Source organism: Adiantum capillus-veneris, chromosome 16 (assembly GCF_014529385.1).
Source record: "Adiantum capillus-veneris isolate H3 chromosome 16, ASM1452938v2, whole genome shotgun sequence".
Lineage (NCBI taxonomy): Eukaryota > Viridiplantae > Streptophyta > Polypodiopsida > Polypodiales > Pteridaceae > Adiantum > Adiantum capillus-veneris.
Window position 1 is genome coordinate 21,890,570 of NC_140946.1, and position 26,804 is coordinate 21,917,373.

At 39.3% G+C, this 26,804-nt stretch overlaps 1 pseudogene; it reads left to right on the plus strand.

Annotated features, from left to right (window-relative positions):
* LOC147438700 (putative pre-mRNA-splicing factor ATP-dependent RNA helicase DEAH5) overlaps positions 1-26,804 on the plus strand; it is a 43,052-nt pseudogene that overhangs the window by 4,459 nt on the left and 11,789 nt on the right.

Consider the following 26,804-nt stretch of genomic DNA (forward strand, 5'->3'; position numbering starts at 1 on the left):
TCCTTGTCTTCTACTGGTGGTTCTGTTGCTATACTTTTGTTTTTCCACCTTGTACTCTACCAATTTCTCTGTTTCAATATCTTTGAAAGATGACTAAGTGATCTTGGGTTCTCTATACTATGCTACCTTATCCTGGGCAATCTGAACGTTGAAGTGGGCTGGGGCTAAGTTTACCCAGTAGAGAAACTGGTAGACATACCAAGCCTTGAAAAGGTTTTGGGACTTGGCCTTGGCAGTCTGTTATACAACACTGGTACACAAAAACTGACTTATGTTGATATTGGCATTTAGATCGAGGTTTTTGACCATAGAATGGAGAACAACTTCTCAAAGAGGTATGTTGGGCTGTTTTTTCAATTTTATTGCTTCTACAATGAATCTGTATACTCAGGTACATTGCGGTGTGGCTACTGGAATGCCCTGGGCACCATCTTTCCTTTTCTTCTTTTCCTATTTATTCTCTTCCAAAAATTTACTGACTACCTCAACAGTGGCTAGTGCGGGTTCCGCTGTATCTGGGATTTTGAGAACATGGGCAAGTTCTCTAGTTGTCAACTCCAAAGATACCCCAATGACCGATGTTGCTCCTTTATTTGTGTGAAAGGTGTTCAACACTTTTTAAGTAATTCTGCATCAAAAAGTATTCTCGTAGTCTTCGCCACCACTTCTAAATGCCATAGCTTAATGAGGGCCTAATCACGCTCTTGAAATACATATTTACCAATCTTGTTGTATGCAACAGAACCTACTACTTTGGCATCAATGTCTCGTTCTGTGCAAACATGGTGTCCATGGTGTCTTTCATTTATTCTGACATTTTCTTCCTTCCCATGCATGATGCAGGTGAACATTCCTGTGTAGAGGTAGAATACTCACTTGTAGTAGTAAGTGATCCGAAGAAAGAGCACCAAGGTGTCTCTGGTAGAGTTGCAGCAATTGTCGATGGAGTAGGTGTTGGTAGAGAAGAAGTTTGTTGTTGCAAGGGCAAAGGGAGCTCTGCAGGTCGTGGTGCGAGTGGCAAGGGATGGGGTGAGTAAAGTGAGGATGGGCACACCCTTTGCATAATTATACACACATGCACCATACATGCTCCACTCTTTCCTTTCTTGGGATTGTATGCACCATTTGTGACGTGTCATTCATGTAGTGGCCCATTTTGATCATTATCATTGACAAGATTCTCTTTATGCTTGTGGCATTTATTTACTTCTAATGACCGATATGTGATACCTGCTTAACTGGCTTTTCCTTATGGTACTGGACTGGTCTAGTTGTCTGAATTTGGACTAAGTGTTTCCCTTAACCAATAAAGGGCTGAGGTAGTATTGGTTCTGCCAAGTCTCGAGTCTGAACTAGTTCTGGCAATTGTTGAGTATTGTTAGTTGCTCAGATACTAAAGCCAAAAAAAGAGCATCTCAATTTTATTCCGATTGATTGTATCAAAACCCTTTGTGTTAATGAGAAAGTCCAAAGCCGTTGTAATAGTATTGATTGCCAATGAGTGTAAAGGGGCCAAGGGCTTCCAAATTTGTAACTTTATGCAGTTCTTAAGCCTTCTCATTGAGCCCAATTAGCTAGGAATCCATTCTTAAACCTTGGCTAAGTATAAAAGCCAACTTTTGTGATTTTGAACCTAAGTATTTGGATAATGAAAGTGAGTGTACGTTGTAGAAGCTTACTATGAGTTTACTGCTTCTTCAACACTTTGTGTCTCTCTTGTACGGTGTTGCATTGCTATTCAGAGCATATCAACGCGTTCGCAAGTGGAAGCTCTTTCACTTAATATAAGTTTCTCACCATGAAGATGTGATTTTAGTTGTGCCCGCCTACGAGCTGTTTTCGCTCCCTATGCAAAATATATGCACAAAAATTGGTTTTTGACCTTAGGAATAGATAGAGCACGTCTAGAGGAATCTATAGAGTGCGTTGGAGGCCGAAACCAACTGACGTAAAATAGGCTATTTATCTTATGCACAATTTTGTCCAAGTGTCAGAAATGACATTTGAGCACATGAGAGTGTTGAGGATACTCTACTCATGCTAGGCATTAAGTTTTGTTGCATTTGGAGGCTCATAGCTACACAAATTTGTCCGGATAAGCTTGCGGTAAGGAAAGTAGCTTTTGATGTGTGGATACCAAATTAGGTATAAGCCACTTAGACTTGGGTTTTTTGAAAGATTAGCCATCTCTTGTAGCCTCCATGCACTAGTCGGTCAGCTACTCCCACAGATTGACAATTTTTATGTCTGTGGTTCTCGCTTTGCTAGCATAGATATGGTGAGGCTTGGCAATCAGCCAAAATTTTGGCACCGTTGCCGGGGACGAGGCAACCTAGACTAGAGAAAAACCCAAAGCATTCACATGAAATTCCATTACTTCCTCTAATTTTGGCTAGAGCAACACATTTGTTGACTTTATCACGGCTGATAGGTGCTTGAGAGTAGGGATACTCCGTAAGGACCTTGAGAGCTTTAGTTAGTAGGATGAACTAGGAAGAGGGTCCTTGAGACGAGGTAAGGGCATCACCTAAGTAGAGAGTAGGGATTTCAGACTGAAGGTTAAAGTTTTCACCTTCTATACTGCTTTTTCATGTTCAGTAGGAGGGTAAGAAGAAAACCATTGGGATTGCATCTGATTTGAGGTGCACTGAGAAAACCTTCCAAGTCTATCTTAGGCGCGCCCAAGATAGATAGGGGGTTTCTGAGGTTGATACTAACAAACTTGACTTGCAAAGTGGTAGACCAACTTGAGTAGACTACTGCCTTTGATTTTGGAAACATTTGGATCACTAAGACCCTTGGTCAAGCCCAAAGTTAGAAAAACCATAGACTTTAGAGAAAATTAACAAGGAAAAGTCAACTTGAAACCACGGTGTGAATAAATCCTAAAACTTGTGGGAAAATCAATCTGTGAAGAAAAATTTTAAAAATGTCAAAATCTGAGAGAGTTTTATCTTAGGTGCACCGAAGATATAAGTCTCTCCAAAAAGTGTCTTTTACCAAATTTTCAACTCATATGGTTAATTTAGACCATAATACAGCTCCTAAGCAAGTTTCATCAAATTTGGAACTATGCAAGGGTAAAAACACCAAGAAAATTGAAAACCCTGACTACGATATCAAAAAGGGTGACAAAACACTGATAAATTGTCCAAACTTTGTGAAACTCATTGTACAGGCTTGAAATCACATGTAGAAACTAACCCAAGTCACATTGGCAAAAAATATTTTAAAATAGGGAAGTTTTATCTTCGGTGCGCTGAAGATAAATCTCTCACCACAAAGACGATTTTGTCATTTTGACACCAGGGTTATCTTGGTAAGGTTGTGGGGATCACATCCAAGTGATAAAAGTTGAAATTACCTCCACAGAAAGGTGAAGACATCTTAGACGCACCTAAGATAGCCATAGCAAGTTTCCATAGTTGGGGAATACTGGGTGTGCCCATTGCTTGGAAAAAGGGATTTTTAGATATTTTGTGACTTCAGATTCACAATTGTGGAATCACATACGGTTTGAAGTGTTGGTGTGCATGGAATTACAAATTTGCGAAAAAGGGCTTACAAGGAGTAGAAGCATTTTGTCTAAAATCAAGTACAACTTTCCACGTTTGAAGTATCTGTTCAATTAAGTTGTGTGAGCCCACATATGAACTTAATATCTGGTAGAGTTTTGGGAATTTTGGGTACATTTGAGGAGAATAGAAGAAGAGCTTCCACGAAAGAGAGTGTAAACCAAGGTAGACCGTTCGAAACTATTGCGAAAGAAGTGTCTAACGCTTATTCTGACTCAAGCTTCGAGATGTCTTCCTTTTCAACTCAATCAGGAGGTGGAACCTCTCTCAAGTTCAAACATATCTTGATCTTCTTCAAAACCAACAAGTACGAGGCCCAAATTTACCTGGACCTTAACAAGGAGTTTGTAGTGAAGATAAATGACCATACCGTCGAGTTTGAAGAAGATATTATGACAAACAAACAAGACAACTTCTATATGGATTAAAACAGGGTGCAATACCTCAAGATACAGGATCTTGATTTTGTAGACAAATGGGGATTGGAGGTTGATACCCTAATTTCTAATAAGACTATGAAAGAAGGACCTCATGTGCTCAAGTTAGAAGGATATGACTTGGTAGATACCAAACCTTTGAAATGCATACCCATAGACAATCCTAGGCTTGGAGTCTATTGTTGGGAAGCCAACAATGTCACAGATTTGATCTGGACTACCCATGCCAAATTAGGACAATTGACACCCTTGAAGATAGTGTATATTTTCAAGATCAATTAGAAGGGCTTAGCATAACTACCGGTCCATCTCTTTAGGGATTGTTATGACAATGATTTTGTTATGATGACTTCGAAGGATATTGAGCAAACTAAATACCAGGGACATTCAAGTCGAGAAGTGATTACGACAACAATACATGAAACTGAATAGAATGTAGGTCCAAATGATGGAGCCTATAATAGCATGTCCAATCAAAGAGGAAGCACAACCGGGAGCATCCATCTCAATGATGGAACCAAGGGTAGAAATGCAAAAACCACCTACAATAGGGAAAGAATGGGTGACACTAGGACAAGGAGAGGTTCACGTGAGTCACATCTACTAAACAGCTGGTTTGAAGGTTTAATGGGAGAAACACCGACTAGAAGATAGAGAGCGGGCACTGAGCATAACCGTACAGTCAAACCAGTAAACTTCCAAAAATGGGTCAAAAAATACACCGGGTTAGGGGATCCGTATGACCATTTGGCGAGCTTCAGAAAGGTTTTAAGAGTTGAGCACATAATCGACTTCCATACACAGTTTGAAGGATCTGGAATGACCTTGGAGGATAAAGCTTTAACTTGGTTCCATACCATACCTCTTGGGTCAATAATCAATTTACCAACTTTGGCAATGAAATTTGTTGTTGCTTCTTCTAAAATGGAAATAAAGCATAGTACGATGGCACAAATCTATAGTTTCAAACAAAAACAAGGAGAAATCATCAAAGATTGTGTGAGTCCGATGAGATAATATATAGATAGATGTCCAGAGTTGGAAATTCCAATCGAAGAAAGACTTGTCTCGCTGTTTTTAGAGGGATTACTAAACAAAGATTTTCATGCTTTTTTGTATAGCAAGAAACACATGACTTGGGAAGCATGCAGTCTAGATGCGATTGACTTGACGATGATTGTGAGATCTTCAATGACGAGAACGGTGCTAAAGACACACAAAGCAAGTGAACTACATCCTCCATACAAGGACGAGTAGGACCAGCTATTGCAGCTCCTGCCAATGCTATAGAGGACATGCTTAAATGCATGAACGATATGATGACCAACATGCAAAGGATGCCTATGAGCGGCTCAAGACAGGGACCAAATCAGGGACAACCTATGGGACAACAAAGACAATTGAAATGGTGTGCCATTGAAGGAAAATGGACAAATCATGAGGCAAACGAGTGCTACTAGAACCCCAAATATGATGGAGATGTCCAGTACGTGCCAATGAAGCCACAAGGACAACCCATGTATAGATACCTGCCAAATGTGGCACCAATGCAAAGATCACCTATGAATATGGAGAGACCACAACCATTATTAGGCCAACAACCACCACTCCCCGGGAATAATGCTATACCACTCAAGTATATGTTGCTTGAGGGGCAAATGGATGAGCAGGCTCTAGTACCCGTTACTCCATACTCTAAAACAAGTTCAGTAACAATGGAGATAGAAGAGAAGTGGTATAATCAATTGACTCTAGTCCCTATAGAGCCAATGCACCTACGGATACGGCACCTATTTTCTTCATTGCAAACCAAGGAGCGAGACCACCTATGATCAAGCCAATGCCCAAACCAAAAATAAAAAATTGCCATAACTGTGGAGTGGACGACCATTGGAAAAATGATTGTCCTAAACCAGACAAGAATGTGAGACCTATAGAGGCATATTGTGGAGCATGTGGACGCAAGGGTGGAGAATCTCCTAAAGACTTCCCTATGAATCCAGCAAACAAAGTGAAGACTACCATAATGTAGTTCAAGTCGTGCCAAGTAGTTCGTAGGGGAACCGACAATTCTTGTTTGGGTAGTTACAAGGGCACAAGCCAAGGGGAATAAGCAAAAAAGTGCAAGTGGGTCTGACAAATCCAACAATTTTTTCGAAAACTCCAAAAAAGAAAGGCGCAAATGATAGGAACTCAAGAGACAAAAACTATGAAAGGAGATTGAAGGGAAGGTACGAAAGGAGGTAGAGGAAAAGATGCACACTCTTTCAACAGAGTTTAAGGAACCTGAACCAAAATCAATTGGATTAGTGCTAGTCGATAAAATTTACAAACTAATCAAGATGGCGTTGGAAGTTTTCCAAGATAAATTGAAAGTCAATCAAATATTGGAAAACAAATGGAAACTATCCACCAGCACTTGCTATGGAAGCAACTAAATTAGAAGCTTACAAAAACTTGGTGCAAATCACACAAATCATGCTTGAAAAACAAAAGGCCTTAGTTGGAAGTCATAGGAAAACCAGCAAAACTTGAGACCAAAATCATTAGAGAAAAAGCTCAAGAAAATTATGAGTTGGAAACGTCGGAGAACGGTAACACACAATCACCTAAACTGACAGTTCTTGATAGTGAGGAAGGATGGGATGGAGTGCTAATAGGCAAAGAAGATTGGCCAAACCACCTATGGGAATGAGCTAGGGAAGCAAAAGACGGGAGCTTGAATTTGAAATCAACTGAAGAAGTTTGGCTAGACATACCACCCTGGAACTAGATGAACAATCTTTGTATGGAAGAGATTGGGGATCAGAGGAGTAAGACTCTACAAAAGCTGGAACACTACAGACACTACCTTCTTACCTAGGTGAGAATGAAGAGAAATAGATGGTGTGCAAAAACACAAAACTAAATAGGCCAGAACAAACTTTGGATGTGGCTAATTTGCAATCCATTATGTCAACACCAATTTAGTGCACACTCACTTTGGGTGAGCTGCTGAACTTACGACCACACCTATGGGGAGATTTGCAAACCACCATGGAAAAGATGGGATTATGGGGAGTATTTCAAATGAACCTGGAAAATTTGCAAAACAAAGAGGCACGGACTAAACTTGTCAATTCAGTGCCCGTGAACAAAGTAGGAGACCAATGTGAAGGGAACGAGGGAAACACTACCCTTCCAGTACAATACAAATATAACAACCATGGCTATCTTAGATAGTGAGCAAGCATTATTATAGCAACCAAAGCTATCTGGGAAGCCTGGGGAAAGCCAGCAATCAAGCAAACAAGGGTGAAACTACAATTGGCAGATGGACACATAGAGAAACCAATGGGATTACTAGAGAATTTTATAGTCAACTCCTATGGGATCGATTATCAACACACTTTTATCATTGTAGATTTAGAAAAAAAAATCAACTATGAAATCATCTTGGGAAGACCGTTCATGAGATAGATACAAGTAATCCAAGATTGGGGTAATGATTATCTCTACTTGAAACAAGTAGGGGAGATAACTTGAGTGAATTAAAAGACCATTCCTATAAGGAGGATGTCCTGAGGACACCTATACAGAAATTAGACTTTAAAACCTCAGTAGAGACTAGACTACCATTGTGGATACATAAAGACACTCCAATTTGGATGTGTGGGGATTTTGAGATTGGGTAGTTTACGAAGGAAAGACTACATTTTAAACAAAGAAGCGAATGATGCAAGTTACATACCTAAACCATTCCCTGAACATTTGTTCGAACCTCTTGAGTGGACCCAAATTCTGGCCACAATAGATGTGTGCATTAATGAATCTACACCTATGCATTTTGTGACAAAGAGGACTATGATATAGTCCCGATCCAAATGGTATGATCGAGGATCAACATGTCTTCTAAGATCACTACTATGATGCCATTGATGAGTTGGAAGAAGAAATGATTACAACAAAAAAAACAAACTCGGAAAAAGAGCACGTAAGAGCCAAACTTTTACTCAGGGGAGGAGAAGAAAGGTTTTTTCAATTTCCAAACCAACATCAAAGACGCCAACAAAGATATAGCAAGAAACGACAATAACTTAAGAAAGAAAATGCGAAAACCCACATTAGGAAACAAAACTCAATTCTTGATGAAAGTAGATGCAACGGATTGCATAAAGGACAAGATGACTGGAAGATATCCAGACATGAAACCTTTAGAGCAACAAAACAAAAGTCATGCAAGTATAAGAAGACCAAAGGGAAAGAACCTCTAATGACAAAAGTTGAACGTAAAGCAAAATACAAAGAGCTGAAATGGACTTTGAAAGAAGTGTGGACCATGGAGATTGAATCGAACTGTGACAAACCGAGAGAAATCAATGTTCCATCTCATTATAAAAAATACACTTTGCAAGATCGCAGGATCATTGTGGAGCAACCCTTGCAACAACCAAAAGAACCGTGGAAATCCTATGAGGGGCCTGAGAACACCAAGCAAATTAACCTTGCAAAGCCTGGAGAAGAGTCAAGGCCCACATACATAGCTATGGATGTGTCACAAGAGGAAGAAGAGTTTCTCATAAGAACGTTAACGAAATATAGGGATGTTTTTGTATGGTAATACAAAGATCTCAAGGGGGTGGATCATGCCATCTGCCAGCACACTATCCCTATGAGAGATGATGCTAAGCCAAGCAGACAAAGACCATACACCTATAATGAGACATTTGCCAAAAAGATCAAGGAAGAAATTGAGAAACTCAAAGAGGCCAAGGTCATCTATGAAATCAAACACACTGATTGGGTATCACCAATTGTCGTGGTGCCTAAAAAGAATGGCAAACTAAGAGTGTGTGTAAATCTCAAGAAGGTGAACACGCCACTACAAAAGATAACTATTCTCTTTCTATCACAGATCATGTGCTATAACAAGTAGCACACAAAGAGGCATACAACTTTTTGAATGGCTTCTCTGGTTACAACTAATTGACTATAGATCCCAAAGATCAACATAAAACAACTTTCACCATGGAATGGGGAATTTTTGCTTATCAAGTCATGCCTTTGGTTTAACCAGTGCACCAACAACATTCCAGAGGCTAATGAGCTATGCTTTTAAGGAATATCTGTGAAATTTCATGGAAGTATACATGGATGATCTTTGTGTGCACTCCACAAAACAAGAGAGTTACTTTGAACATTTACAATGTGTATTTGAGAAATGCCATCTATATAGGATTTGTTTAGATCTTGAAAATATGTTTTTATGGTTAGACAAGGCAAAATTCTCACGCAGGCCTAGCAAGGGGTCACTTCTCTCATGAAACCACAACCAAAGCTATACTGATGGTGGTAGGCATCTGGTGGCCAACTTTGTTTACCGATGCGAAAGAATTTGTTCGACGATGTGATTCATGTCAATGAGCAAAAATGCTGATAAGAATTGATAATATGTCACTGCGACCTATGATGGGAGCACGCGCATTTGCTAAGTGGGGTATGGACTTTGTGGGTTCGATACAACCATACAAAATGTAGGTGCAATATATTATTGTGGCCATAAATTACTTGACCAAATGGGTCGAGGCACAAGCCACTAGGAAGAACGATGCTAAAACTAATGTTGTGTTCCTGTACAAATGCATATTCACTAGGTATGGACTTCCTATTGAGCTTGTGAGTGATCACCGATGGCATTTCCTTAATGAGGTGATAAAACACTTGCTAAATGAGTTTATGGTTATCCATAACAAATCCACACCCTATCATCTTCAAGCAAATGGTCAAGCTGAACATACAAATAAAATCTTGAGCTTTGTACTAACTAAGATTGTTAGTTCAGGGAGAACCTTATGGGCTTCATTCAAAACAACCTTGAACACAACTCCTTTTAACTTGGTCTATGGCTTGGATGCAATATTGCCAATGGAGTTCTTATTACTCACTCTCAGAGTTGCACGTGAGTTGGAATGGAAAGGGCACAAGTTGTTAGAACGACTCAAGGACTTTAGAACGACTAGATGAACAACGATTAGCCGCCATTGCCCATATAGATGCACAGAAACAAAACCAAAAATAATCTTTTGCCTCACATTTGCTGACTAAAGTTTTCAAAACAGGGGATTTGGTTCTAGTGTACTCCTTGAAGTAGCATATACCCAAGTTCAAGAAAAAAGGACATGGTCCTTTTGTCATTGAAAAGTTTTCACCGAGTGGCGCAGTCAAACTAGCCACCTTAGATGGGGAAACCATGAAAATTTAGATTAGTAGATTTTGACTCTGCAAATACAACCTTCCCTTTACTAATGATCTTTTGCAAAGAATGCATAAAGCAAAGGAAAGAAAACTTAAACGGCAGTAGGTAATCAACGAAGCCCAAGAGGAAGCGTGCATTTGTGTTTTGAAGAGGGAAGCCGCAAGACAACCACTCCTCAATCTATACCACTCAATACTCTCCAAATTCAACCCCTAGCAAAGGATGAAGTCAAGACTGGTTATGAGTGGATGGATGGTCTTGATATGTGAATCATCGTGAATCTGAAAGAGGATTATGAAGTAAAGGCTTTAGCAGATAGAGGAGCCTGAGTCAATACGGTCAGCTATTCTACTTATCACAAAGCGACTACTCAACCACTTGAGTATTGTCGACGACTGTCAAAGGATGCAACAAAAAGGTCACTCCAACTCTAGGGAAAATCAACTTGAATGTTATGGTTGATGGATTCTCTTGCACGCATACTTTCATATGTATAGCAGATGAGCACATGAATGAAGACTTAATCTTGGGAATTCCATGGATGCGGATCTATAAAGCAATTTAAGATTGGGATACCAAAATTTTGGAGCTTACACTTAAAGGAGGATAGCTTCAGATACCTTTTTCATACAACAAAGAGGAATGGAAAGAAGCTCTCAATGATTTCCAATCAAAGAAGCAGGAGTCTTTAGACACAATTGCAACTACTACTTCACTAAAGAATTCTTCCCTGCAGTCTTACAATACTCAAGACCCACCTCTTGCACAACATAGTGTGTTTACATGAATTGACATTAATGGCATTATAAGGCTAATTAGGGTCATGCATAGACACGACTTTATAACCCATGCACTGCACAATCCGAACGGTACTTTGTCATCCCGGAGGACTTGAGCAAGGAGGAGGGGAGACATTTTGAATGTGGACCCAAGCATATAAATTTGGAAGAGCAAAAGGGCAATGTCTTGAAGTAGTTGTCTGTTAACGCCAAAATGATCCAAAATCAGCCAAATCTATCTTAGACGTGCCTAAGATAAAAATGTCACCAGGGGGACCCGACTTGTCATTTTTGGACACAAATATGTTCACAGGGCTCAAATAAAGTACCTTGCCAAATTTCATCAAGTTTGGCCTAATATAACTCCATCATTCACCAAAAGCTTTGAAAGCGGAAAAGCGGACACAAAATTGTCCATAACTCTCACCACAAGTGTCCAAAAGCCATCAAAGTTCATGCACATTGCCTGCAACACATACACATCATATCCATTCAATATGGCACCAATTTGCATGCATTTATGCACATCTGCATCTTAGGCGCACCTAACATAAAGTTTGCAAGAATGGTACTTTTTAGTGATCTTCTTTGCTTTAATAGCTTTTCTACTTGTTGGGAATTTTTGGAACTGGTCTGACCACGAAATTTGATGATATTCTATCAGGTTCAATCTCATCCACTTTGGGAGTTCCAAAGAAAAAGACCATGAAAGAAAAGTTGGCCGAGCTTCCTCCATACTAGACAAAGGAAGACTCACTAAAAGAAGCAAATGTCACATGGCTTGCCAAAGAAAATCTAGAGAGGCAACATGTCACCGTCTACCATGATCCAGAGTAAAAGTTTAGATGATGCCAAAGGAATCTCAAGGCCTTGCCAAAGAAGATGCAGTCATGCCACTTTGGGTGAAGATCAGCCTCAAGAACTACATAGAGCTGGAGGCCTACGATGTGGATTACAAGAGGGCCTATGAGCTCCTACACAACATTGCAGAAGAAGGGAGGGCATCCATTTTAGATTTGAATGAATTTGAATGACTCCCCGATAGAAGTAAACATCACAGAGGATCAAGTTGCACGTGCCCTAAATCTGCAAAAAGGAGGAAAACCAATGAGAGACAGGCAGCTATCCACAACCAGCATTTTCACCAATAGATCTACTTTATTCTTTGATCTAAAGCAAAAAGAAATAGAGCGGGCACTTTGGCTCTATCACCAGCATTTTCATTTCACTGCAAAGCGGCCTCCCAGATACATGGTTCCAAATCATGCAGTGGCTTCTACATTCACTCAGACATCAAATTAAGAAAGATGAATCATGCCCAATATGTCTTTACAACCCAAACCCATGTAGAAAATCTAGATAACATAACCTTTTTGGGAGCTCTAGAAGTACTAACATGGATAGCCTATCATGCTATTGGCTACCACCTGCCCTAGAGAAAAAATTATGGCTACTACACAAAAACGATGATAAAGACAAAGTGAAAACCAGAGCACCTTCGGTAGCCACAATATGCCTTATGATTGGAGTTCTAATTGGGTCAAGCCTTTGCATAAAGGAGGGGATGTAAAGAATGTAAACAACTACGGGACTATAATGATTGCGTCTCATATGGAAAAGTTGTTTAGGCGCATAATGGAGATGAATTTGAGTGATTGGGTTGAAGAGAATGACAAATGTGCAAAAGGACAAGCGGGTTTTTGTCGATGCCACAGCACCATTGATTATCTTGTCACTCTTCGTGTTCTCATGGAGGAAAGTCGATTGAAAGGCAAGTGATTGTATTGTTGTTTTGTGGACTTTAAGAATGCCTTTGATATGATTCCACGTAACAATTGTGGAGAAGGAATTTCAAAAGTTTTTGTAAGAACTATTGGGGTTAAACAAGGATGTTCGTGGTCACCAAATCTCTTTGGTCTATGCATCGATCAATTGGAACAAATGGTACTTGACTTTATGCAAGAAGAAGGTGTTGAAGAGGTCACTATTTGCAATGCGATAATCATGCTTTTGTTGTATCCGGATGATGTAGTGCTTCTAGCACACACTTCAGAAGATGCACAAAAGCTTATGGTTGTCCTTGAGAACTTTTGCTTGCATAGTTGGCTGATTGTGAATGAATACAAAACAAAGGTTATGCTTGTGAAAACCAACCATAAGTAGAAGCCATGCATTGTGTACAACAATGAGACACTTGAAGTTGTTGAGATCTTTAAGTACCTAGGCTTTGAGGTTCCATCCAATCACAAGTGGCATGAGAAGTACCTTCTTGATGCATTGGTGACATCGGTTCTTCTTTATGGAGTTGAAGGGTGGGGGGGGAGCATCTCAAAGTCTACTTGGAAAGAGTTTGAGAATGTCCAAAAGAATTTTCTTACAAACTTTCTCCAAGCTAAGACACAAACACCATATATGCACCTACTTTTTGAGTCGGGATCTCTTCCAATTGAGGTTATGGGCATGGAAAGGGTTGTGGAGCACATGATAGAGATGCGTCAAAACCCCTCACATTGACTTCCTACAATGTCATGGGAAGCAAGCAAAAAAGTTCAAACAACACATAAAAGCAAGATGTTGAGCACGAGATGGATGCAAGACATAAAGAAGTGGTTTGGGAGATGGGATGCATTACACTTGCTACATAATGCTTCAATTGACTCCCAAGTGAATGAAGCTTTTCTATAGCACCAATGTATTACGGCTTGGGAGAAATCCAGTGGGTCACGCTTCATACATTACACCACCCATATTTCCCCCAACTACAAAACCATGTTCTTCACTGAAAGAGGAAACCATACTCACACTTGCATGCTTGAGTATATCCCCTTGTCGGTGATACGCACTATTGTAGCCATTCGGCTTAGCTCCCATTTCCTTCGATGCGAGATAGGGCATTGGGGCAATGGAGAAGATTCAAATCAATTGTGCACATTATGCTCACTACAAGCTTGAGAGTTTCAGTACCACACACTATTAGAGTGCTCAGATTTTGGTCGTATCCAAACTTGCTTCTCTCACATTTTTAGCCATGACTTAGATCTACACACGTTCCTTTCCCAGCCACAGTGTGGGCTCTCCAATGTGACTGTCATCACCACAATTTTGGAGCATCAAGAGTCACTCATCATCCATACACATACTACATCACATGTAACTTTGGTCCAATAGGTCATAGTTGACCTTCGAGGACGATAATAAAATCTCTCTCTCTCTCTCTCTCTCTCTCTCTCTCTCTCTCTCTCTCAACATGAGATGCTACCTACACTAGATGTAAATACTAATATGTCAGACTATAGGCTATAAATTGAGCTCTTTTGTATGGGTTTTTTCCTAATTCAATAATCAAGATTTTCTTTCATTTCTATATTGTGCAATTGCCCATGGTTATGTTCATTATGAATGGGACTTTGCACAATCCCCCATAGCTTTATACTTCAAACATGGTAACAAATCCTCATGATAGTGATGTAGTGAACATGAGTCATGTTTACAAAAGTGCCAATCTCTATGTAATCAATCCACAAAGTCAATCCACAAAGGGAGAGCAAGTCCAAAGTTTTGTGGAAATCTTCAAACTTCTCACGAGGCAAAGCCTTTGTGAAAAGATCAATAGAGTTGTTATGCATAGGCACACTAGTTTCCTACCACTTGCCCCACCATGCTCTAAATATCATTGAAGGTAGGGGGTAATTGCTATCCAACACCCAAGTGAGTCACAAGGCATCTAAGCCAAACACACTTAATGGTATTTGTGAAAAATGCCTTGTACTCAACCTCACAGCTAGAAGCGGCCATTGTAGGTTTGTTTGTGCTCAACCAAGATATACATGAGTTGCCATGCACGGAATAAAAAATAACAATTGTGGACACTCATGTCTCACATAGCCAATCTAGAGTAGTGACTTCACTAGAAAAGCTAATGGACAAAACTAAGGTTATAGAGGAAGCTATATGCTTCTTTAACACATGCAAGCAAGGGCTTCACTCCCTATGCAGTTTCATATGCTTGCATTTTGTTGGCTTGTGGAATTATGTAGGCCTTTGATAGCATTGGAAAAGAAGTTTGTGATAAGATTTCTAGTTAGGGGCTGTTGGAAAAAAAGGTCAAGCTTGCCTACACTTTGGTCAGCATGTACATTGAATGTTATGTGCTTTTGAAAGAATAGCAAGTTCCAACAAGCTTCCTCTTTGACAAGTTTCCCATTTGGTATTTGTTCTATAGGAATGTAGTGATTGCAAGATATACCCTCAAGGTTAATAATGCTTTGGTCAACATGATTGCAAATGTGGTGTACTTTTGAAAGCACAAGAATTTCTTTGACGAGCTTATTGTCTTGGATGTTGCCTCTTAGATTGAGTGGAGAGTATGCTTGGTGGGGCTTTCTCTCTATATGCAGTCACCTAAGGTTGTATTTTCAATGCTTATAGCTTCAAAGGCATGAGACAGCTAAGATTGTTAATCGATGGCAGTTGAAAACAAATGTCATGCTTTGCAATGCTTTGGCCAAAATTTACACTAGGATTCAATCTCTTTGAGTGCATTGATTACATAATATGCCCAACAAGGTTAGCACCAGAATGCTATTGGGTGTTTTCAACATATATAAAGGAGTGTTTTCTCCATATATTATCTTTTGACCAAAGCAAACTAGGCCTTTAAAACATAAGTTCCATGTTCAATTGTGTTGAATCTCTTGAACCTAACTTGTGAGCTAATTTCTAAAAACTTCCATTCACTTATGAGGTGTTTTTTATTATTGTCTAAAGCTCAAGGAATGTAGAGTAAAGAAGCATAGCTCTACACATTTCTATATCCAACTTCTTGGGGGAATCAAACTGCAAAAATATGGCAGCTAACACAAAATAAAAATGACGTTAGAAAAGCAATCTTCTTGTATGCTACACCAAATTTCAAATGGAAATGAGGGCAATGAAGCAGAGTGAGCAAAGAAAGTGCACATCATCAAATTGTCAACATTTTTTTTTTCTTTCTTTAGTCACATGTGGATGTATAAGGAATTGGACAATAAAGTAGGCATGCCTTCATTCATATACACTTTGGAGAGATGATGCCCCAACTCACCATGTAGGGCACTCACTAAGTCTATGGAATATCTCCCTTCTTCACTATTTTATAACACTTTCATAGCATGAAAGGTTTATAATTGGTGTTTTGCTTTTGTTCCTAGCTTCACTAGTAACGGTCCTTCATGATGATATTGATGCAAAAAGAGCGATGCTTTTTGGAGTTCTTATGGCATCGATATCGACGCACATACTAACTATGATATTGACATTCTGCAAGGGCAAAAAAATTTCAACTTGGTTGTGAGCACATTTTGAGCTTATTCACTACAAGAATTGTAGATCCACCTCCCCTTTGTGCTGCAGGTAAGCTTCGAATCTCTCTCTCTCTCTCTCCCCCCCCCCCCCCCCCCGCGGTTTTGTACAAAAAAGATACGCACATACATCACATATATAGTGTAGATCTGCATACACACAATCGAACACAAATACGTATGCACACTAAATTCAAAGAAATGTAGAGAAAAATATTTTTAAATTAAATATGAACTTAGAAATTAGTCAAAATGTAAAAAATTTCAATGATTTTTTTGTTAATTGATTGTAGTTGTTTTGGATATTGATTTAGAATTGAAATTTTAATGTAAGTCTAAATTATGATTTTTAGGATTTATGGTTTTTCATGTTTAAAATGTAAAATTTAGATTTTCAATTTGTTATCAACTTGTATCAAGCTTAAAAATTGATGTTAACTTTAGGGTTTATTTATATTTTATTTAAATATAGGTGTTGGAATTTGCGTTGTGGTAATGCATCTATGAATAAGTTTAGTTTAGGATCAACATTTGGGTTAGATTTAGGTTTTCATTTAATTTGGAGATTCATTCATTTTGCTTGCATTGGAGATGGGGGGAGTGATTCCTTTTAGGTGGGACCATGGTGGCACCCCCACCCTCCTCGGCTCTCACTCAGTCGGTGATGGAGTCCTAGGTCCCCCCCATATGTGGTGGTATACTCTCCTTCGACATCTCTGGTCTTTGTTAGCCTCTATTGCCCTCGTTGACTCTCCACTTAGAGTTTAGGGTTTATGATTTGGAGGTACCCACTCTAAATAGTTTGCTTGAAGCTATCTGCATTCATTTGGTTGTTTCAGTCCTCTTAAGGCTAGCCGTCTATGTTTAGCGGCTTTTGGTTTAGTTGCTTAAGGTTGGCCGTGTATAGCCACTTAGGTTAATTGGCCGCTCTAAACCAGCTTAGGACCTTGTTGGTTTGGCCATTTTAGCCTGCTTAGGACTAGCCACGTAAGATTATTAGCTTTTGGTTTGGCCACTTAAGATCAGCCGCTTAGGTTTTGCCACCTTAAACCAGCTTAGGGCTGCACTGGGTTGGTTGTTCCAGTCTGGGCCATTTAAGGTTGTCTATGTAAAGCCACTTAGAGTTGGTGCTCTAAATTTTCTTAGGGCCACGTTGATTTGTCTGTTTCAATTCGCTTAGGGTAGCCGCTTAGGGTTAGTGTCTTTTTGGTTTGGCTGCTAGTTAGGAGTTGGCCCTTTAAAGTCGCTTAGAGTTGATGCTCTAAACCGACTTAGGGTTACGATGGTTTTGCAGTTTGAGATTGCTTAGGGTTTAGGATTAGTGGCTTTTGGTTTAGCCATGTAAATCCTCTTAGGGTTGGCCATTTAAAACCGCTTAGGGTTGGCCACTTTAAATCGGCTTAGGGACACTTTGGTTTAGCCGTTTTAGTCCACTTAGAGATAGCTACTTAGGGTTAGCAGCTTTTGGTTTAAAGCCACCAGGAGTTGGCTAGTTAAAGCCACTTAGGGTTGGACATTTAAAGCCGCTTAGAGTTGGACGCTCCAAACCAGCTTAGGTTTGCATTAGTTTGGCCGTTTCAGTCCACCTAGAGCTAGTAGGTTAGGGTTAATGGCTTGTGGTTTGGCCACTAAGAGTTGGCCATGTAAAGCCACTTAGGGTTGTGTTGAGAGTCCATCATAGCATAGCTCCAATGACCAACATATAAATGTCAATCCAAAGAGATGATCTACCTAGCTAGGGCATGGAAACACTCACATAAGATTAGTGAGCTAATCAAGGCAACACAAACAATTAACTCTATGAGGTGACCTTGGCCTATGGAGGAGCTAAGCCACAAGATTGGCAATCACCAATTCCACTTCTCCTCACTTAAATCAACTCAATCAAACACACTACTGATTCCATTGATGCACACCATTGCTAATCACAAGATCACACACATAGATCTACCAAGCATCCAAGCTTCAATCAAATCTACATGCACACACACAAAGAATAGAGGGCAATACACAAGATTAGAGAGTAATTAACCACTAATCAGTTGTGATCTAGTTAATCAAGGCATCAAAGGCCATCAATAGAGAGTGAGAGAGGCATAGTGAAAGAGAATTAAGAGCATTGATTAGTGTTAATCAAGTCACATGAGCGTAAAGAAGCTCAACAAATCCATAGCTATACGCTGAATTGAGCTCTCACTAGAGGTGCTCTCAACAAATGAGGCTCGGAACACTAATCCCATTTACACACTTTTTTATATACATAGGGTTAAAATGTGCATTGTTCGTGTGCCCAAGGCCGTTAAGGCTCCACATTTACTATATCTTCTACCTAGGCACACTAATTGGCATCTTCATTATAGCGTGGAACTATTGAGCTTATAATACATCATAATTATTACAATGGCTTGAAATAAACTGAGAAATTAAAATACATGGCCATATTGGAAAAATATGTAACTCTAATCTTTACTGTTTCTTTGTATTCGGCCTAAATGTGCAGTCGCTAGGCTTGGGCCTTTAGCATAAATATGGTAACTAACATTAGCTCATTTACATTTCCCCTTCCAATTTTAGTGTCTGTTTGTAGGCACTATTGAGAAGTATCCATGGAGGTTGGAAGGTTGTTGATTGGTTGTCGATGGGTTGTATTGTCTTCATTGCTCAATGAATTTGTTGGCAAGGTTCTTTCTGCTATAGTATCTTGAAGTTCCAAATTTGTGGAGATCTCTGGTGTGATTGATGTTGTTTCACTGTCTGTTATAGCAGTATAATGGCTAGGTTAGCTCATTTTTTATCAGAAATATGTACAAGAGAAGTAGACATATGAGATTCTAGATTACGATATAATACCGAGATAACCAAAGGGAAAAAGCCCATTGAGAAAAAAGTGCCTTTGAGATACGCACATTAATGGAGTACTAAATTAGCATGGGAAATATGAGCAAAGTACTAAATGGATTATTTGCTTATGTACATAGAAATAAGGTGGCAACAAATATAAGGGTAGCAATACGGGAAGTTTGTTTGCCTGTTGTAGTCCACTCAAGGTGCATAGATGGAAGAAAAAGAGTGTCAAATGCATATGTCCAATGATGAAACCTCCTATATGCATACACATAAATGCATGGAAAACAATATGACGTGCAAGAAAGTTGAGGGGTTCTTCAAAAAGAAAGGTGTAGCTATAAAAGCATATGACATAGCTTTACAAGCTGGCACCCCTTTAAGAAGGGTTTTTGTTGTTGAGGAGATGTGCTCTCATCTTACTCACACTGTGCATGAGTGTAGGACTCTATGCCACTAATCTTTTTTTAAGTCGATAGACTTCGAATCTTATGCTCATCTCTTCGGGCATGAGCAACATGACTTAGATAAGCTCACTCTTCTAGCTTGAGTGTAAGCCTAATACTATGCCTCTTAACACAAATTTTATCAAGACTTGAATCTTTTGGGTCTAATGCTTTGCTCATTTTATGGCTCAGTAGCCTGACTCTGACTATGATAAATAGTGTTTATTTGCACCCCGATGACTTGAATTTTTACATTGTTGTGCTTACCACAAAAATTTCTTCTGGTACAAATAAGCTTGAATCCCCAAAGAGTGGACTATTGAAGGACCAAATTAGCATTGAAGGTTTCTTTTGCCGTACATGTTTAATCACCTATAAATCCATAGCTATTTTGGTTGAGTTTCCCTTCTTTGACTGTGAAGATTGCATTATCTATGTGATTCTCCAATTAGTCCTGCTATAAGGAGCCTTTGATGTTGTTGTAGGCCTCTCTTGATTATCAACATTTCACTTTTGGCAGGGATCATTGGAAGAGTTAGGAATCCAAATCCTCCTATTATCTTTGTAGCTTCTTTGATGACTTTGTTTGGAGCAATGTCTTGTTGAGCTCTTAAGATCTTCATGCAGCTTGTTTGTAATTGTCGTTGGTATTCTTTTTACTGGTAGCCAAATTCTTTTATGTCCTGTATAAAATCCTTGTGCAAGAATAATATTCTTTGGAATCCATCTTTGGTTTGTATCTTCTTGAGGATGGCAGAAGGCTTTAGCAGTACTCAATGTTGTTCTTCTGTATTGTATCTTTCTAGATGTCCTAGAATGTGTGAGGTTGACACTCATTTGGACTTCTTCCTTGGGAGGGTCTTGATTGAACTTCATATGTTGTGATCTTTGGCTTTGATAGCTATACTTGTCTATCACCTTTGTAGTACTGCTATTCTTATTCATTGTACTGTGAAGCTATCCATCCCATGTGTTTGTCTTTCTATGTTGATTTTCCATTAATCGGTACAGGATCGCTAGCTTGTACAAAACTACTCGGGACAAACACTTTTTTTTTACTTTCTCTTGCTTTAATAAGTACTTGGGCTGATATACCTTTGTTTTCTTGTGTTGCTCCATTTTGTTTGGTTTAGCAATTGACTGAGACACTCAAAAGCTAGAATTGCTTGAGGAAAATGATCCATCAAGATTCTTTGATGTAGATGCATATGTTGTCACATATTTTAGGATAAACAAGCTCTTATCATAGCATAATAGAATAGTAGAGATGAAGAAGAAAAAAATTTCATTAACGTGGATTTGCATCCATAGCCAAGAGCTTGAGCATAGAGTCTATCTCTAGAGCTCCCATAAGAGAGAGAGAGAGAGAGAGAGAGAGAGAGAGAGAGAGAGATTAGGGATCCAAAGGGGGGGGCATCTACAAAAGAGCAGTGTGCATCAATGGGCTTCAAAGACCCTAAGGTTCAGCCCATTAAGACTTCCAAAATGCTAAGGTTCCAAAATTCAAAGGTAATGTCCAATGGCCAAAGTGTGGGGGAATTGGAAGGTCATGGGGAAGACTAAGAAGTCTTCCCACATCCTTATCTAGGAGGGGGCGAGCCATATTAGTAGGGGATGAGAGAGGAAACGCACACACACACACACACTCTTCCAAGCTCCCTTTACACAAAGGGCATAGTGGACACATGTCAGCTCCCTAGCCCAGTTGCCCCCAAGGTGCATTCAAATCCTATTGGATGGCCATAGAGGTGGACCATGAGAATTAGGCTAGAGTAAATTTAGTTTCTTTCATTTAAAAACACTTGATAAAAGAACCAATAGAAATTAAGCTCTCTAGAAGACTATTGGATAGTCTCCCTCGCTTGCCTGATTCTTATTGGCCAGAAGACTAAGGGGTCCAATGAGAGTTTAATTTCATTATTTAAATACCTAGCTCTCACAAAAGGGGAATGGGGGACACATGTCACAAGGCTATCACTTATGCTTCTTAATTATCATTGACTAAGCTTTGCAGGTGCCAATAGGATGCCAACATGAGCAAATAGCAAGAGGGGTCGACCAAGAGAGAGGGGGGGCTGAATTTTGCAAGGTGTTATCACTCACACACTCACACAATATCATGTGTGAAGTAAAGAAGACTATCCCCTTCTCAAGCTTTAATGGAAAGCTCATCATCTACTCCAAGCTTGTGATTGAGAAGGGAGGCCTACACCAACAACTCTAGGCTTTGTGATGCAAATCCAACCAAGATCCAATCTCCAATGCATGCTCATCTCCTCTACCATGCTAATTAATAAGCTATGCTAAGCTATTAAGAGTGATTATGTGAGGAGACATAGTTCTTTCTCATAAGAATACTCCTTCTTCCTCTCAATCTACTCTCATACCTTGTTAGCTCTCACCATCTTCATGGTGTGTGAGGTCTTGGGTCTGAGACCGTGAGGGAATTGATGTTGTGTTTTCAAGTGTAAGCTTGGTGCTTGAAGCTTCCATCTTCATTGTACCAACAAGTTATTGAAGGAACACAAAGTATTGTATTGTAAAATGTCTCCCTTGATGGGGGAAACGTATAATACAAAGCCTTTTGGGGGGGACCGGCTCCATGTAAATCGGTCCTCAATTGTTGTCAATAGCTTAATTTCTCACTCTTTTTGAAGTATTGTTCATGCCTATCTAACTAGGTGTTATGCTTTTGTTGCTCTCTCCATATCCAAGCACTCTTGCTATGCTCATTAGGAATGTAGTCTTAATGAAATGCTCACTATGTCTATGTTATTTCCCGCTACACACAAGTTACTAGACCATTAAATGTTACAAATTATTAGCTTGGTGGCTAGCTCAATAGAAATGAAGTTGTGGATAGAGCCAGGGTCAAACAATATGAAAGCATCATGCTCTCTTACTTTTCCCTGAGCATAAGAGAGTGGTGCTCCTTTGCAACGGTCTTCCTCTTTTAGAGCTTCCACCATGGTGGCTCTAGGAGGGTCATTACGTTCACTTCTCTTAGGACATGCTCGAGAAACATGACCTTGCTCTCCACACTTGAAACACTTTTCATCTTTATGATAACATTCAACCTCTTTAGGAGAAAGTTTATTTTTACATTTGTGGCCCTTTTCTTTCGCCTTTCCTTTGTTGTTGTTGTCGTCGTCGTAGTTAACCTTGGGATAATTTCTCGATAATTTTGCATTGTATTGTTCTTCCCCTTTGGCTCACTTGATTGTTTGACTTTCGTTGGCTTTGAGACCTTCTTGGTCTCTTGTTGAAAATGAATCCTCGAAGCGACCATAGTATGATGTATGACCTCTATAATAGTTTTAGGTCTCTATGAGTTGACATACTCACTCATCTCCTCATATAGGCCATCACAAAATTGCTGCTTTTGTTCTGCAAAGTATATCTTTTTGTAGATTCCACAAACTTTTGGACACAGTCATATGGGGCCATCTTCAAGCTTTGTTATTCCATGAGGAATTTGTCTTTGGCATCACTTGGAAGAAAATGCTTTGTATAGAAATCTTCAAAGCTTTCCAAGTCCTTGCACCTCTTCACCTTGATTATGTAGGCTTGCCCACCAGACTTTTGAAAATTCATAGAAACATTTCAAAGCTTTGAAGATTCCAAAAAATATTCATCTCCAAAAGCCATGTCAAATTGTGGATAAAGGCCAGTACTTTGTGAGTTGCTCCGAAGGTTCCATCATAGGTAAGAAAGCTGATGTTCTTTTCTCCCTCTTTGAAGTTCTTCAATTTACATGACCTCTTCCATGCTGTATAGCTCCTCCATTTACCATTCTCTTCTCTCTCTCTTGGTGGGTGGAAAGTTACTGTTCTCCGAGTCAGAAAATGGTGATGATGATGAAGAAAAAGGGGAGGAGGAAGGCAAAGATGATGACCCCTTTTTTTTCTTCATCTTGCTTGGATTTCTTTCTCCCTTCTTTGAGTTAGCATGGGAGGGAGTGCTTGATGACTTCCTCTCTTTTTTGGGATGAGTAGATGACCGCCGTCTTCTTTGGTCCGCATCACTTTCAAAGGTAAATGGAGTGTCACTTTGATACATCTATCTTGAAAGTTCAAGGTGCACTTCTTCTTCTCAAACAGTTTGCCTTGGAGGTCCCTTCAACATCTCCTCCTCATTACCCAAAGAGATTCCTCTTTGGAGATCTCACTAGGAGGCCTAGGAGGAATTCTCTCTTCTTGGGCAATTGGGGGAACTTGAGCTGGAAGGGATTGAATTTGGCTTTGAACCTCCACTTGCAAAATAGGGTTTCCCATTGCTTCTTGTAACTTGTCAACAAGGTAGTTGATGACTCTGCAATGATCATCAAATGTTATACCACAAGCCAGATCCAAGTTGTCAATATTAATTACATCTCTTGATTATATTGGGCCATGATTAAATTTCTTTATATGTGTATGCTAACTCTTTCCTTGGCACTTCCAAAACTTTAACTACCACTCCTCTTATTCCTTGAAAATTAATACTTCAGTAACTACACTCGTGGTTTAGAATATTGTTAATTGCAAAGAGTAGTGGAGTGGGTTTAACAGTGCGAGGCTAGCATCGGTTCCTATCGAGCTTGCTAATAGCTCAATAATGGTTAAGCCAGAGGCAAGCCCCAAAAAACTCCATTAGTAAGACCATAGTTCTGGATGGTATCCCCGTACCCTACTATATATGTGTTTGATGGGTGGAGAGTTCTAGGCCATAACCCTTTGTTTCACATTGGTATCAAAGCTATGGTAGAGGAAGGAGGAGAAGGTCTCTCTCTCTGTACTTCATAGTTCCTCTCAGGATTCTAAACCAGGCACTTTCTATTTTTTGAATACATAAGTATAGAAGTTTATATATACTACCAGCGTGCCTTACTAAAATCATCGTGATCCCCAACTTTAGAGCAAAGTTTTTGTAGATTTCTCGTTGATTTTGAGTTATTCTGCATAGATTGGTCAAATAATGCAATTTTGGCCTTTTAGAATTTTGACGAAGAAGATCGATATTACCAAAGTTTCATGCAAAGTCTATGCAAATCCATGCATAGAGGAGAAGCTCAAATTCAAGGAGTTACGCATGTGCAAAGTCCATATCAAGGCATGAGGATCAAGGTACACAAGGCATGCAAATCATTGTTCGAGTTTCAAGGAGTGAGGCTCCGTACATGGATGGTACAAAGCAAGTTTAAAAAGGCCTCCATGTCATGAATATTAATTTCTAACCTTATGAAAGTATTTTTCAACTTAAATTGGCCACTTGAGTCTAAGAAAAATAACAAGTGAAATTTGATTAAGTGCTAATGAACTAACAAGTCAAGGCTTGGGACCAAAAGGGGAAAATCCATAAAAGAGCAAGGGTAATTGCTATATATTTATCTCAGTCATAGGTACACATCAAGGAAGGATAAATATATCCCAAGGAGCCTTGATCAAAGGTACATGACACATGAGATGCTCGAGAGCAATTATAGGAGTTTAAAAATATAAAGTGAAAATGCTAAGCTCAAGTCATTAGATTAACTCTTTAGAATCTAAGTATGAAGTCTGAGAAGCCTTAGAGTGAATTTCTAACTTACCACAAAATTTCTAAATTTAGTAAGTTTTGGGAGCAGCTTGGCAGCACCTCCAAATAACTGTGCTAAGGTTTGGATAGGAGATGAAAGTTTTAAAGCCCAAAGGGTGAGTTTTATTTTTGCCAAATATTATGTTAATTTAATAGGTCCTAAATTAGCAGGTAGGTTGGAGCTCCGAGTCAGCCTCATAAGCCTCTAAGGTTTATGCGAAGGTCTTGCACCCGAGCTAATTAATAAAAGGGTTAGTTGATGGTTTATATTAAATGAAATGGAAAAGCTAAAGACTAAGGTTAGATCAGCCCTTCCTCATTCAGTAAGTTGACTCTAGTCTTGGTTTACTAAGCTTAACTAAGCCACATGTCCAAAGTAGCCTATACTTGCTTTGAGTGAACTTAACAAGTGTGTGTGTGGTGTTTCTGCTTAACATAGGGCATCAAAGTTGGCATCTTAGGCAACCAAGAATTGGGTCACAAAAGGCCATGTACGTCGGCAAGGTGCAAGTTTCCTTCAAGAGTTAGGTCACAAAAGGTCATGTATGTAGGTGTTGATACCACTTATGTATCTATTCACTATAAGTTTATTGTGTAAATGTAAATTTGTATCTTTATGATGTGACTTTCATGTTGTTCCTCTCGTAAAACCTTTTAAGTGAGTAGTTTATGAGCCTTAGCAGATCACTGTGTATTTTCCTATGGTAATATGTAAGTGTACAAGGGGGGTTTGGGGGGGAGGGGGGATGTGAGAGGTGGGCTTAACATCTGTTATCTTGAGAAGATAAATCGATCACCAACCTTAGATACTTTTCTCTAACACCACTATTGTCATTATATCTTCATATTGTTTGCATATGAAAATGTGTAAGAATAGTTTATAATGCATGCTTGTCCCCGATTACTAAAAAAGAGCATTGCATATCTTGGTACCTTGAAATATGTGCCTCATATAAGGACATTTCTAGATCAGATTCTCTATCACAATAAAGTGTATACATCATAGGATTAAGAGCTCATTGGCCCACCTCCAATACTACAAAAAAACGAATGTGTCTCGACTTAATATGCTCCCTCTTAGAATGCTTGGTAACCTCATGAAAAGGAAAAATCCATTTATACTTAGTGAAAATTAGTGTGATTTTTAAAATCATATTAATTAAATTTTCATAAAAATTCCTATTTGAAAGTACAATTCATTTTTTCAGGTTTGGAAAATGATTTTTATTTTGAACAGCAAACACTATCATGCACACTACTACCATGATAAAAAAAAGTTGCATAGGAGGCCAAATTGAAAACAAGGGAAAGGGATATGTGCACGATTAGGTTACTACATGATTGACATCAAGAAATAGTTTCCCTCCTCTCCCTGTTTGACCTGCTCATGGGTCGTTGATGACACTCCACCTACTCTTAGAACATGCTTGACATTCTCGCGCAATCCCACCTATTCGGATAGGGCTCACAACTTGCTTACAAAGAGATCACAACATAGGTACAACATCATATCATATTGTGTATATAGAAGTTTAGAGATGGTCTTATTGCAAGCACTTTGTAAGGCCATTGTGTTTATCTCTAACAAGGTGG